Below are 15693 nucleotides of genomic sequence, written 5' to 3'. Positions count from 1 at the left end.
CAACCCCATAGTACAGAATCAGCCACCCCTCATAATCCAGTGCAGCTGCTCTTTTTTGCCCATGGGTCCTGTCTCAGTCCTTTAATAAACCACCATTTTGCACTGAAGACGTCTCGTGAGTTCTTTCTTGGTCATCGGCTCTGGACTCCACCCCACTGAACCTCACTTACATTCTAAAACTTCATCAGTATCATTTAAATAATATTTGACCTCGTGGATTCCTTAGAATCTTCTGCAGGTGGGCTCACTGAAAATAGGTGAATGTTAATGAAAAGAGAAAAACTCAGCCAAGGGAGGCTTCTGAGGACAGACTGTCTGGGTTCAAATCATAACAAGTAAGTTACTAGCTGTGTGATCTTGGGCAAAGTATAAATACTTCTCTGTTTTCATTTTGATCACCTGTAATATAACTACAATAATAGCTATACTTTTCTCAAAGAACCAGCATTGTGTGTGTGTGTGTGTGTGTGTGTGTGTGTGTGTGTGTGTTGTGTGTGTGTTTTAAACACTTAAAATAGTGCTTGACACAGAACACGATGATGTTTGATAAATATGTGAAAAAATCTAAAGCAGGGATGGGTAAGGGTCACTGCCCATCCACTCAGTGGAAAACAGGTCATATTATTCTTATATCTAAACACTTAGCTTGGTTAAATTTCATGGTAAAGAATCACTGACAAAAGCAGTTTGACATTCAGTATTTAAATAAAATTAATTTTTAAAATACTGTTGTTGTAAGACAAACTCTTACTAAGGCACAGGGAACCTGGTAAATTTTTCCTCCAAATACCAAAGCAACAAACACAGAAACACACCTTTAGTTCTTGAGAAATACAACAGCCCAACACTCTGATAGAATTAAAAAAGAAGTGACAAAACCACTATTAAAATGATATTAAATATGACCAATTGATTTGTGATATATTAGAAATGGTTATCCCAGAAATGTTGTCAGAACCAACTCATCCTTTGAGCCATATCTTGTCTTAGTAAAATAGGGATTTTATCTTAATCAATCCACTTAGGTAAAGGCATCTAAACAAACTAATTTGCATGAGATCTGGTATACTAAGCTATTTTTTTAATTTAATTTTTGAAATTCCCTAATATTTTATCTTCTAGAAAATTTGCTAGCGAAAGAATAAAAGATAAGATTTATCAACAGTCTTTTCTAAGCACCAGTAAAGATATAAATTAATAAAACTTCCTATTTGAAGTTTTCTGATACCTCTCCACCCCAGGTGTTATTTACCCTCAGTTGAAAGGGTCTTTTTGGTCCTTAGTATTCTCATAATGGTTTGTCTCCCTACTTCTTTGTGTGGCATTTATTTTCTACCTTGCAATAAAATGTTTAAATGTAGAAAGAATATATCTTTGGTGACAGACTCACTGAGGTGTGGGAAAGGAATCCCTTGCAGGCCTCAGGCAGGGCTACATACAAAGTGGGCACTTAATCTATTTGCAACAAGTAAATTAAAAGGCTTATTTTTAAAATAGCTTCTACAAAGGTCCTGGAAATAGTACTTGAGCAATAGTTACCATACTGTCCTTTAAGGAACATTTTGTTGAGCAGAGAGGAAAAAGACTTAAGTTTTCAGATAACTGTATCTTACTCAGTGCCAATGTTATATTTCCTTTTCTTTTGGAATTGCACCATATTATTCGTGATGAGAAAGATTCCATAATGAATGATAGATTTATTCTTCTAATTTTATGTATATGTGGTCATGTGCATTTTATTTAAATGTAGGTCATAAAAACTTTCAATGTAATTTTCTTTCAATGTAATTTTCTTTCTCTTAGAACATTTTTCCTGCAGAAAACTAATGTTATTTTAAAATATAAACTCACAAGAAGAATATTATAGATCAGCAGTAAAATTTGTTTTTCTTTTAAAATAAGTAGGTAATTATCTATGTGAATTATTATACCTAACATGTAAAAGAACATACTAGTAAAATGTTAAATATTATTGAAGTGATTTGAACATATTCTCTTTATTTTTCATTACAATACTTAAATGTCAAGCATAGGAGATAAGCTCTTTATTGTAATTAGAAAAAATATTAATGTACATATTGATATACAGCATGTATACAACAGCCTGGTCACCAAGCCTGCTTTTTTCACCCTTGCCCAACCAAAAACTGCTCCCAGGAATAATGCTCTAATTAACCAAAATGAAACTAACATATTGAACTGAGTTTGAATGCAAAATGTCATGGCAACAGGGAGAGGAAAATGTGTTTTTAGTGTGTGTTGAGGTTGGTTAAAAACAAAAACTCACTAAGGTAAAAATGAAATGATAAATCCTGCCATTTGCAAGGACATGGATGGAACTAGAGAGTATTATGCTAAGCAAAATAAGTCAATCAGAGAAAGACAATTATCATATGATCTCACTGATATGAGGAATTTGATAAACAGGACAGAGGATCATAAGGGAAGGGAGGGGAAAGAGAAACAAGACAAAACCAGAGAGGGAGACAAACCCTAACAGACTCAATCTCAGGAAACAAACAGGGCTGCTGGAGGGCTGGGAGAGGGATAGGGTGGGTGGGGGATGGACACTGGGGAGAGTATATGCTATGGTGAGTGCTGTGAACTGTGTAAGACTGATGATTCACTGACCTGTACCCCTGAAACAAATAATACATTACATGTTAATTTTAAAAAAGTGAATAAAGCTTAAACTTTTTCTGCTGTTGGACTTGATGATAAAATAAAAGGATGAATATTTCTATTTCATTCTAGTTAGCGTATGTGATCATAATGATATATCCCATATGTTTCTTGCTTTCTTTGTCAGAAGCAATACACCTCCATGCAAAAAGATTTACTGAAAATCACTGAATATTCTTATTTTTTTATCTTTGCTGAAATGTACTTTATATAGTTTGCTCATTATTAAAAAGAATCATTATCTTATCCATTTATGATCAATAGAGTATCACTCTAATATGAATGAAAAAGAACTCATCAGGGGCACCTGGGTGTCTCAGTGGATTAAGCCTCTGCCTTTGGCTCAGGTCAGGGTCTCAGGGTCCTGGGATCTTACATTCATCAATTATTACATAAGAAGTAAAAGAAATATGTTTAAAAACATTCTTATCTTTCAATTTTTGCTCCTGAAGCAATTTTAAATAAAATATAGCATCTTGCATTTTAATGGAAACATGATTAGTGGATTTATGAGTTACTCAAGAAAATGACTCTGGAACTATAACACATTTGTAAATATTGTATATTTTTCCATATTCTAGCTCTTTAATAATATTTTTTAACCTATAGAATTACTTGCTATGCATTTTTTCTGTGTGAACACATAACATTTTTGTAACCATAGTAAATTGTCAAATTATGTCTAATTAAAACATAGTATCATTTTTTACTCTTAAGAATTATCTGATACTGCGGTGCCTGGGTGGCTCAGTCTATTGAGCCTCTGACTCTTGATTCTGGCTCAGGTCATGATCTTAGGGTTCTGAGATTGAGCCCCACATCCAGTCCCACCTAGGTGTGGAAACTGCTTGGGATTCTCTCTCTCACTCTGGCCCTCTAGCTCTCACCCATATGTATGTTCTCTCTCAATCTGTCTCTAAATAATAATAATAATAATTATCTGACACTAAAAAATTTATAGTTCAGATTTGTATTATATGTCTATATGTATATATATGTATGTATATCCATATATGTATCTTTGTATGTGTATATATGTATGTATATACAATTAAAGCTATAATATTTATTTTCAGGTAAGCATTATGTAATTCTTGTCCTATTTTCTAATATTATTAAAAAATTATAATGGTTAAATAATACTTATATTGATAGAACATATTTTTTTCTCTTTCTACATATTTAAAAGGTTGTTTTTTCTTTCCAAACTCCCTGCAAGGCAAGGATAATGCATTATTAGTCCCCATAAAAGATATAATATCCTAAGAAAAAATTTACACTTGAATATTCCAAACTAATCTAATTGATGGCAGAGACAAAAATGTACCTTTGGACTTCTAAGGCTAAGCATCATGGAATTCATCATACAATTCTGCCTGCTATATACCAAGTTTATTTCTAGGAATGTCAGATCTGGAGAAAACAAATTATTCTCTCAACAAGAAAGAAAATGTAATATGTGAAAATTTAAATAAACAATTCATTAACATGTAGAATGAAACGGCTTGTAATATGAAAAAAAGCTAGTAGTTGTTAGAGTTGATGAACCAATATAGATACACTATTATTAACTAAAGTCCCTGGTTTACATTAGGGGTCACTGTTAGTATTGTACACACTGCGAATTTTGACAAGTGTATAGTAACAGGTAGCCACCATTACAGTACTGTACTGAAAAATTTTACTCTCCTAAAAATCCTTTGTGCTCCAACCTATTCATCCCCACTCTCCTTTCCCCTCAGACCCCCGAAAACCACTAATCTTTTTACTGTCTCTATAGTTTTGCCTTTTCTAGAATGTCATATAGTTAGCGTAATACAGTTTTAGCTTTTTCAGATTGTCTTCTTCACTTAATAATATGCATTTTAAAGTCTTTCAGTGTCTTTTTGTGGCTTAATATCTTTTATTTTGCTCTTTTTTGGTATCACTGTGTAAATAAATGTATGGATGTACCACAATTTGTTTATACATTTACCTATATCGAAGGATTTCTTGGTTGCTTCCAAGTTTTGGCAATTACGAATAGAAATGCTACAAATATTCACATTCAGGGTTTTGTGTGGACATACTATCAACTTGTTTGAATAAATCCCAAAAATCTCAGTTGCTAGATCATATGGTAAGAGTTTATTTACCTTTCTAAGAAACTGCCAGACTCTCTTCAAATGATTATATATTTTTATATTATTACTGTAATTTTCCCTTTCCCCTTATTTTTTTTTATTTACCAAATTTCTGTCATTCCATTTCCCCATTAATCCTAATCAGACACATATATTATTTTTTTTAAAGATTTTACTAATTTGAGAGAGAGAGAAAGAGCACATGCAGGGAGAGGGGCAGAGGGAAAGGGAGAAGCAAACTCACCACTGAGTGCAGAGCCCAATCCAAGGGGCTGGATCCCAGGAACCTGAGATCATGATCTGAGCCTGAATCAGAGGCTTAACTGACTGAGACACCCAGGCACGCTAGACACATATGTAATTTATAAAGAGAAAAATTGATTTTTTCCACTGATGCATTATTTTTCTTACCATAGTACCCCAAGTTTTCCACATTTCTCTGCTACTTTGCCCTCAGCAATATAAGACTTTAAAGCATCCCCTACCTCACACCATTCCCCTAGTTCAGGCCCAAGGTCCCAAATCTTATGGCTACTTTAGTAGTGACTATAATCCGTTCTACAATATTTCTCCTTTGGCTCAAAACTCAAAATCCTATTTAAAATCCTGTTCAGAAATCATTACACATTGTCATATAGTGTACTTTTAACTGTTGCTCACTATCCTTTCTTCCATCTCTCAAATGTGATAAGTTTTGAGTTTGTGCATATTTTTTAATATCTTTGTTTCACCCTGAATGACAATGTGGGTGGATAGAGGATCTCAGTGTGTGCAGGCTCCAGTTTATACATCAGAAGTCCAATGCTGGTTGGACATTTTTCTTCTTTCTCTCTGCAAACTTGTAATATTTTTATCCTCTTATTTAGAGTTCAGCAACTTCCCAGAATTTGTCCTTTCTGCATTTTCTCATAAATTTGCCCTGAGTAATGGTGACACCTTTCAATATGTAGACTCAGATCTTTCCTAATAAGGGAAATTTTCTTTTATAAATTGTTTAATTATTGCCTTTCCCACATCATTTCCCACATCCCACATTCATTTCCTCTTTTCAGATCTATCTTTCAAAGACTTTTTAAAAAAAATCATTTCCTTCATGATTACTTCACTTTAATGTTTTGCTTTGTGCTTTGAGATTTTCTTGCCATTGATTTTCAAGAGCATTAATTTTAGCTTCAGAAGGGACCTACTAATCATTTATCTATTTAATCTTTATTTAAGTTCTAAGGATTATTATTTTTGTTGCAGATGGTTCTGTGTGTGAGAGAGAGAGACAAAGACAGAGAAAGACACATACACACACACACACACACAGAGAAAGAGATCCATTCATCACTCCTACTATTGCATTTCATTTGGCTTGTAATTTGGCTGTAATACTTCCATGTCTGGTAGGCTGTTACCTTTTTTGTGAACTCATTTTGTGTTCTGCAGTCCAGTTACCTAAATACTTGTGATGGTGAATTCCTGTGGTAGGTGGGGATGACGGAAGTGTCTTACCCATATGCAGTATTCTCAGGAAGTACATAGAAAATGCCTATCTGCTTGTTGATCTTCCTAACTATTCCAGCCTCAAAAGTAAAGAAGATTCAGCCCATTAGTTTCTTTCCTGAACTTTAAATGTGTGGAAAAACACATACTTACATAGCACTGAGACTGCAGTTCCCCTCAGATCCCTGAGAAGAGTGTCAAGTTCTTAGGATTCCGCTGTCCTGTGTGGCTCAGTTTATCTTCATGTATGTCAGGCACATGGGAAAGGGAGTAAAGGCCATCAGTAGAGCCAGAGACATAGTTTCACCATTTGTTCCACAGTTGCCTGACTCAGAAAAGGCTTAGAGTTGGAGATGACAGCATTGTCTCAAAGAGAGTCGGGCATCAGAACATGAATGACGTGGGAGTTGTGTTTGCTTCTCAGGCTGGTTTGTGCTCTAGGTAAACTGGGTCTGGAGCAAGAAAATATATATATTTAGTATAATAATTATAGATAGATATTTCATATTGGATCTATATTGATATCTTAACTGTATTACTATGAGATAAAAAAGGTTAGTTAAACAACATAGAAATTAGAATTACAACATTTTTGTAGTGGATGCCAGTATATATCCAACATTTTCCAAACATACATTTTCTCTATTTTACAGATGAAGGGCCAGAGATTAAGAATCTTTAAATAGGGATGCCAGGTGGCTCAGCCGGTTAAGTGTCTGCCTTCGGCTCAGGTCATGATCCCATGGTCCTGGGATTGTGTCCCACATTGGGCTTCTTGCATGCCTGGGAATCTGCTTCTCCTTCTACCTGCTCCTCCTCCTGTTTGTGCTTGCTCTCCCTCTGACAAATTTTAGAAAAAAACAAAAACAAAGACGTAGTAAAAAAAAAAAAAAAAAAAGATTTTTTAAGTAACTTCAGTCACGTAACTAATAATTTCTATGCCCCATCTTTTTTATTCACTGAAACAGTGCCCTATACCTCATATTTGTGAGAGAACCTAATAAAAAAATTACTGCAGTAGTTAATATATACTCTCTTTCCCAAACACCTCCTATACTGCAAAATCTGCATTCAATTTGTCTCTTTGGTTTTCAGCTTGTTTAATTTGATTGATGCATGTGTAAATTATTTTTAACAGAATGAACTAAGGCAATTTAAGCTTGTATTGACTGGTGAAAAACAACTCAGATTCTTGAGGTGATAAGAAATAAGAAATAAGTGTCTAGAAATAAGAGTTATTTCTAGATAACTAGATGTGGGAAATGCCTCATATTATTCATGTACTACAGACACTCAAATAAATGTAATTTTTACTTGTTTTGTTTATAATTTTATATATGCTATATACTTTTATATATACTATATAAAAAAGAATCCCTGTCTCCCTTTGGTCATTTGTACTTTAAACATCCAATAATTAAGCTCAAAGGAAATTTTGCTCAGATCTCAGAAGTGTGGCATTTTGCATTTATTTTTAATAGGAAGAATGTTATATACTGATGCAGATATAAGGGTTTTCTTCTTTGCTTTGAATATATAGGTCAGTATTTAATGTTTATCCTTTTCCTGCCAGCCTATAGAAACTTTAAGGTTCATCTATGTTCTGCTTTCTTCTTCTTATACTAATTTGAATGTATATGGTTTCTGTTTAACTAACTCTGTCTAATGATATATGACTCATTTCAATCCATTAGGAAGGAAGCAGACAAATCCTAGACAGCTGCTTTGCTAGGTAAGGAGCAAGGAAAATATACATGATGAGGCCCAATTGAGAGAAAGAAAAAAAAAAAAAAGGACTTTAATTTCCCTTTTGAAAAAGTAACTAAAAAAGGATTGTACTTTAAAGAAATCTGGCAGGATCTGTTTTAATTTTTATTCATTCTGGGATTTTATTACAGAAAAGATCTATTTGAGATTGTGAACACGAGAGTTGGGGCTGAGAGGTAAGAAGAATGTCTTTAATTCAGCCCTTAATTCAATAATTTAGGAATATTTGAATATCTACCCTCTTTCAGCTTTTGTTTAGGTGATGAGAATGGAAAGAAGGACAGGAATATAACTCCTTGGACTCAAGTAATTAAAAAAAAATCAACTTTATAGTTAGAATCATGTCTTCTCTTCTTTTCTTCTTTCTCTCCTAGATCTTTAGTTATTAATGTATAAGTTAGAAATTGTTCATTTTTTTTACTTTCAAGGTATTAAAGTGAGAATTCTCATGGTTCTTATTAACTAATATTCCAAATGGAGATGTACCTAAATTTAACAAAAATTCAAATAATTAACTTGCAATGCAAATAGATACTAGAATCATAGCCTTTGTAGAATTTTTATAACACAGTGAGGTTAAATACATAAATAAATATAAACAGAGATAACTTTTATTGCAAAATTAAACCTGATAATTCTCACCCAATTGCAGTAGTTTCTTTGTTATTTTCATATATTATATACTACATTTAGTTTTTTGAATCTTTTGTATTATTGTAGCAGTTACTACAATATTTAAGAGAAATGACTATTGCTGGGGTGCCTGGGAGGCTCATTCATTAAGTGTACGTATGCTTTTTGCTCAGGTCATGATCCCAGGGTCCTGGGATCAAGCCCAGCACTGGGCTCCCTGCTCAGCGGGAAGCCTGCTTCTTCCTCTCCCACTCCCTCTGCTTGTGTTCCCTCTCTCTCTGTGTCTCTCTCTGTCAAATAAATAAATAAAAATATTTTAAAAATTGACTATTGCTTTAAGCATATGAACTCATGATAGCCTTCAGAATTTTTTTAAAAATCCCATCAGTTCATACTCGTGAATCCAAATGCAAACTTCATAGACTCAGGAAATACAAAATGATTCTTTTAAATCTAAAATGAGGTTCAAAGTTATGTTTCAATTAGCCCTGAAATAACAGGTCTTATTAATATGTAAATAGTTAAATAACCATGTGTATTACTTATTAGTTTAAATCTTTGCTTTATCATTACCTGACCAGATTTCATGTTGAAACATAAAACTTAAAAACAACATTGTGAAAAAATTTTTATTTTCCTAAAACATGCACACATGCACATGGATAACACTCAACAAGTGAGAAGAATATTTGTAAATTCAAATATCTAAAGTAATTTTGGAGATTAGTGATCTCATTTACCACCCCCTCCACTTTCAAGGAGATTTTATTTATTTATTTAACAGCGAAAGCAGGGAGAGGGAGAAGACAGTTCCCTGCTGAACAGGACTCTAAGATCATGACTTAAGCCTAGATCCCAAGACCCTGAGATCATTACCTGAACCTAAGTCAGATGCTTAATGAAGTGAGCCACCCAGGGGCTCCCCACTCCCCACACTTTCATATCTGAGATAAACAACACCTCTCCGCCTCTCCTGAGCCTTCCTGCGGAAGAAGTCTACATTTATCAGTCAAACGTTCTGTGAGGTCAGACCAACTGACTCCCAAGTCAATCCTCTTCTTAAAACATCATGCACACAGGCTATGAATTTTTACCAACATCAGCGTTGCTCTAGGTGTATGCTGGAAAGTGTGGCAAAACTACAGATGATTAGAAAAATACTACTTTTCCTCAATTTAACACTAAAAAAAGCTCTGCATTCCTGAGTGACTCCTTTGGAATAAAAATAGAATAATTGCTGCAAGTTTTACAAGTGAATTTATCGAGCCTGATGAATTTTAAGAAATCAATATAAATTGTCTCTAATGATGTATTTTTGTGTTTGGTGTCAAAATGTTATGTCTACTGCTAAGAAATTATATTTTAACAGGCATTTTTTTAACTAAAAATATGCATATTGATTTTTTAAAAAGACTTGTCATGGACACATGTCATGAAGCAGTTAACAAATTATGATCAGAAAGAGGAAAGCCTGGAATTATAATTAAATATATTAAACATGGTAGTATATAAATAAGATGACTAAAAAATAATGCATCATGATATTGGAATTTAGAAATCATCCCACTAAGGAACATATAATGAATGCATTTATAGTGAAAGACTTTGTTAAGGTCTCAGTCATTGATTTTGTAAAGATGAATCTCAATAGCATGAGAACTAGAGAATTATATAAATTGAACATAATTTAATGAGATTAAACGATATACTTTAATGAACATTTATTGAGTATGCAGAATCCTGCATTAGGAACTCTTGAGACATTAAAAAAATAAAAGAACATGAGCTTCAAGTAGCTGACATTTTAGCAGAAGAGTCACATACACACATAAGCATACACAGAGCACCTAGAAACATTAATAAATATTTACACATTAAATATGGTTTGATCAAACACTGACAAAATAATGCTGGCAGGTTTTGGAGCCAGCAGGCCCATTCCCAGTCCAAGTTCTGCTAGTTACTGGCTATCTGGTAGATCAACTAACAATCTCTCTGAATCTGGGTTTCCTCTTTGAAATATTAGGATATTAATGCCCAGGTCATAAGACTGTTCAGAGGATTAAATGAAATAAGATATGGGATATTATTGTGTGCAGGTCAATAGTTAGACACAAACCACAGTAGTGATTTTTTTTTATATAGACTTTTATAAAATATTTTATAAGGACTGTGTTCCTAGGTGCATAGTAAAGAAATTACCCATTGGAGAACATCTCTTAGAGAGAAATGAGTTTGCACCCAGAACATTGTAAGGTCCTGAATGGTACTGAATTTGTCAAAAGGAGGAAATTCAACGTGGAAAAGTGGCTTGCACCTAGGCATGATAATTTATGTTTCTGGACTTATGGGAATATTATACAAGAAATTTATTTGGATTGATGTCATTTTGTTGTCTCAGTTGTATGCTTGGGAAATTCCTCTCTCAATTTTCCCATACTCATGCCATCTTCTGTGAATCCACATAAGAGATATTTTTAAGATCAACACTTTTAGTCACTGTAACTCAAATGCGGGTTTAGAAGCCATCTCATTATAACTGAAAGCCCAGTATTTCTGGAAAATTTTGTCCAGAAATTGAGATTAATTGGTCAACTCTTACTACAAAAAGGGAGTCTGCATGCAGTATCAATGAAATGTCCCAGAACTGAATTAAAAACTACATTCTCTTTCATTTTGAAAATGCTTTTAATTTCTCTTTTGGGTTATGACTCTCGTGATTACATCGTCTACTTTAAGTGAATTTTATTTCATTTTAGACTATCTTGATGGTCAGTCTGTGAATTTCCTGTGTTCAGGAAAAGTCTTATTGCTCTTTATGTCCTGAGGACCTATAGTTGGTGTAAAAGTAATTGAACAAATAAATTAAAATGTTAATGCATGTTATTTTAATGCTTTCCCTAACATAATATCTCCATGTGACTTTTTTCTTTAAGATTTTTTTACCGTATTCTAGAGAAAGAGTGAGTGAGCACACACAAGCAGGGGGAGGGGTAGAAGGAGAGGGAGAGAAAGAACACCAAGCCGAACTCGCCAGTGACCACAAAGCCCATGAGGCTTGATCCCATGACACCAAGATCAAGACCCCATGGGAGCCCCCAAAACAAGAGCCAGTCGCCCAACTGACCGAGCTTCCCCCGCACTCCTCTCCATACAACTTTTGTCTTAAACCTTTGTCTTAAAGGCAGACAATCAATCATTTTCAAATTCTTTGTCCATTTTTACTAACTAATGGGTAGACATCCACATGGTCGAACATATTGCATATTTTGCCATCTGTTGTAGAGATTGTGGAAAATAAAATTGAAAACAAAATATATTGTCTTTCACAGTAAGACAACAGCAGCTGAACACAGCTGCTCAAGTACAGACATTTTTCAGCAGCTTTTACAATTAAATGTGGCTATGGGATAAAGCCTTACTAATAGAATAAAGGAAAATGGCAGGTGCCACTTCTATGTTGGGGCTTAAAAGATTGCATGGCCTTCCTCCATGTTCTCTTTCTTCCTCCCTTACACAGGAAAATGAATATGCTTATGTACTAGGCATATGAGTTCAACACTTTAGGAGAAGCCCAAACAACCAAATGAAAACAAATTCCCAGAATACCATATGGAACAAAGCCATTCCCCAACAAGGATTGTCACCATACATTTGTTACATCATAAGTCGATAAATAATTATTTTCTTTAAGACATTACCTTTGGAACCACTGTTAACATAGCTTAACCTTAGCGTTAATATAAATGATTTGCACATTAGGAGTAAAACAAGTATTATAAATTTCTTGTATTTTGCTAGCATGCTGTACACACATCCAAACGCTTGTGCAGTAATCTCATAGAAGATGGGGTGTAATTACAGCAAAAACTGTCAGTTTTATTCTGCAAAGAAAAGGTTATATATTCAGCCTCAGTTAGCAGGTAAATGAACTTTGCTTAAATAAATATAAATTCTTGTTTTTCATTCTAGCATATAGACTGTAAGGATAATATTCTGAAAACAAAATCAGGCAACCAATTCTTGGCTTACAGATTCTTTTATAGAGGTTTCAATGAAAAAGCTATCTATAATTTCCCTTTTGTATCGCTTCCGTTAATTCATATATTGCAATAAAAGCATGCTTACTTATCTCTGTAGACCCAAAATATGCTTACGTACTCTTATATCCTAATAAGAATATAATTTAAATGGAAATGTGTAGTAGGCTGAATAATGCCCCACAAAAGAAGATTTCCTTGTCTTAATTTCTCCTGGAGTCTGTGAATGTCCTCTTTGACAACAGCAACAAAAAAGGGCTTTGCATTATGATTAAGTGTAAGGTCTTGCAATGGAAGATCATTCTGGATTATCTGGCTGGGCCCTAAATGCACACAAAGAATGAGAGAAGACAGTGGGACCACAGCTGCAAAGATTGGAGTTAACATGTCCACAAGCCAAGGAATACGGGCAACCACCAGGAGCTGGAAGAGGCAAAGAATTGGTTCTGTGTCTCTAGAGAGATTATGGCTCTGCCAACACTTTGACCTCAGCCTGGTGCAACTGATTTCAGATTTCTCTCCTCTAGCACTTCAGATAATGTTATATATTTAGTATTATGTATAGCATATTTTTATATTTATATTTTATATATGCTTATCCTATAAATTTAGTAGAAGTGATATAAAAGTACTATAACAATTTATAAGTTTAGAGATGAAATGCCAGCAAATATAGTCCTGCTTACATTAACTTTAGAAGTTATAGTGTATGAAGATGTCTCTAATTTTCCCTACCTTGGACTATTGTTCATATTAGAAACTCTAAATAGGTATTACCTTGATTTTTGGCAGACTTAAAATGGGGTAGTATTAAAATACCCTTTTAACAACAACAACAATAACAAAATTTACAACTAGTTTTCAATCACGGGCATTACCACTTTGATCTGGGAGTAGTAATTTACTAATTAATAAAACAGGAAAACTCTTGCCAGAGATAATGTTTATGTCAATCTCAATAAGTACAAAAGAAAATTGAGCTTATCTTCTCAAACATAGTTCTTTTTATATATTGTTTTAATTTTCTTCTCAAGAATCTAAGCTACAATTTTTTTTTTTTGGTTTTGCTTTTGCTTCACTTGCTTAATTAGATAAGAAGCATAAAAAGGAGTCATTATAGGTTTGTGCCACCATAAATTTCATCCGGAGAGAGGTGTTACCTAAAGTAGAACAAAGATAATATCATTTTTTTCCACAAATAATGGGTCTAGTGTGCCTATGGGGCTTGTAGTATCAGTAATTAAGATGTTTTTCTCTATTTTCTTCATCATAAATTTTAATGTGATGTGCATAAAATATATATGTAGAGCTTCTAGAGTAATGAAAAGGAAGCACCAATGTATTGATTACTCATTTCAAGCAATAAATTATTGCCATTATAGTAGGAGCCTCACAAGTGTCCTTTCCTGAACCTGAATACTTAACATTTCCCAAAGGAAATTTTCTGCTGATTTCTACTGCAACCATGTCATGCTTTCAGTTCCAAATGTATATACTTTTATAAGCTATGTATGCATGCTGTTGTTTCTTTTCAAGCTTTGTATAAATTTAATCATATTGCATGTATTTTCACTAAATATTGTTTGAGTTTGATGCCTATTGTCTATAGCTATATCTCATTTATTTATTTATTTATTTTAAAGATTTTTATTTATTTGACACAGAGAGGGAGAAATCACAAGTAGGCAGAGAGGCAGGCAGAGAGAGAGGAGGAAGCAGGCTCCCCGCTGAGCAGAGAGCCCAATGTGGGACTCGATCCCAGGACCCCGGCATCATGACCTGAGCCGAAGGCAGAGGATTAACCCACTGAGCCACCCAGGCGCCCCTATCTCATTTATTTTACTTGTTATATTTTCTTTTTATATATGCTACCATTATCTATTAACAAGTGTTTGTTTATAATTTGTGTCAAATTTTGCCAATAATAAACAATTTGTCTATGAACAATATCCTATAGAATCCCAGCACACATGTACAAGAATTTATCTACATGCACATCTAAAAGTGGAATTACTGATCTGTAGAGTTTGTGTGGCTTTCATTTCACTAGACAATGCCAAATAATTTTCTAAAGTTCTTGGACTATTCACATTTGCACAGTGTGTATTAGTGGTTGTGCCCCACTCTTCTCCTATGCTTAGCATTTTCATAAATTTTTTGTTAGTTGTTTCCTCTCAATACATTCTCCCGTTCTGTGGCTTGTCTTTTCATTTTCATTGTAGTGTCATCTGAGGAACAGAAGTCACTTTTTAAATATAGTTGAATTTATGAATCTAAGGGCACCTGAATGGCACAGTCAGTTAAGCAACCAACTCTTGGTCTCACTTAGGTCATGATCTCAGGGTTCTGAGATGAAGCCCCACATTGGACTCTGCACTGAGCATGGAATCTGCTAAGGTTTCTCTTTCCCTCTGCCTTGCTCTCTCTCTCAAATAAATAAATAAATCTTAAAAAAAAATCAATAACAACTGAATTTATGAATCTATTTTAATGTTTATGCACTTAGTGTCTTGTTTAACGTGTTCTCTCTCTCAAGATCCAAAAAATTTACCTACATTTTTGTCTGAAAATTTAGTAATTTTTCTTTCATATTCCTTAATCGACCTGCATTTTTTTGAATGATGGGAGTAATAGTTCTATTTTGCATTTTTCTGTGTAGCTACCCAATTTTCCCAGTACTGTTATTAAAACAAAACTTTAATGCACTTATATGAAAAAAAAGTAATATCTATTCTATATCAAACTGACATAATAAGGCCTTCTGAGCTTTTATTCTGTCAATTTATCTGTATGTTGCTGCTTGCAAAGCAAGCCCTTCCTTTTTTTTTTCCCCTTCTTTTCATCTAGGGACACATGCACACATACATCTGGTGAGGCTTCCATTTGAACCGTGCTGCAAGATAAGTTAGAAATATTGGACATCTGTATTATTATTGCAACCCTTGAATATGGTGGTGTAT

The sequence above is a fragment of the Lontra canadensis genome, unplaced genomic scaffold (genome assembly GCF_010015895.1).
Source record: "Lontra canadensis isolate GAN:19392208 unplaced genomic scaffold, GSC_riverotter_1.0 scaffold90, whole genome shotgun sequence".
Lineage (NCBI taxonomy): Eukaryota > Metazoa > Chordata > Mammalia > Carnivora > Mustelidae > Lontra > Lontra canadensis.
This window is presented reverse-complemented; position numbering follows the sequence as displayed.